Raw genomic sequence first — 710 nt, 5'->3', positions numbered from 1 at the left:
AGATCTGAAAGGCGAGAGGTGTTTTCCATAGAAACTTTTAAGTTATCTCCTTCTTTTGTTGTCTGTGAGCTATGATTTTTTTTTTTTAAAAAAATTAAGAAACAAAACAAAACAAAACAAAAACCACCAAAAGGCCGGACCCTCCAGCTCGTGGTGGAGCTCCCTCCATCACGCCCGCCTCCCCGCCTGCCTGGACCCCAGCTGTGTCAACTCTGTTGCGTCATCTCCAAATCAGGCAGCATTTCAACAGCAGTGGCCAATGGTGACAGTCTGGCCAGGATGAGGGACAGAGGCATTGTTTGCCCAGCCCCGGCTCCTGCTTTTCTACTGTCCAGTGTCGCTCAATACCTATTATGAACTTTCCTCCAGACACACATGGCTTCTCAGCCCTTTCCCACCTGCACCACTGAGGGGAATGCCAGACGTGGGACAGGAGCAGAGCATATGTCACCCATGAAGTAGGGCACAGACCAGACGTGTTGGAAGTTGCTTTGCCCAGAACCCCCTAGGCCCTCTGGTCCGGGTGAAGAGTTGGATGATTTGGCCACGCGTGCCTCGCTTCAGCCTCTGACTGCCCGAAGTCGGAGTGGATTTAAAGCCATTTGGGAACAGGTCACTACACACGTCTGCCCCAAGGGCTCTGACATGGCGTCGGATCCATTGTGGTGAGGATCCATTGTGGTGACAGCTTAAAATTTTGTTTTCTAGAG

This window comes from Pteropus alecto, unplaced genomic scaffold, assembly GCF_000325575.1.
Source record: "Pteropus alecto unplaced genomic scaffold, ASM32557v1 scaffold97, whole genome shotgun sequence".
In the NCBI taxonomy this organism is placed as follows: domain Eukaryota; kingdom Metazoa; phylum Chordata; class Mammalia; order Chiroptera; family Pteropodidae; genus Pteropus; species Pteropus alecto.
This window is presented reverse-complemented; position numbering follows the sequence as displayed.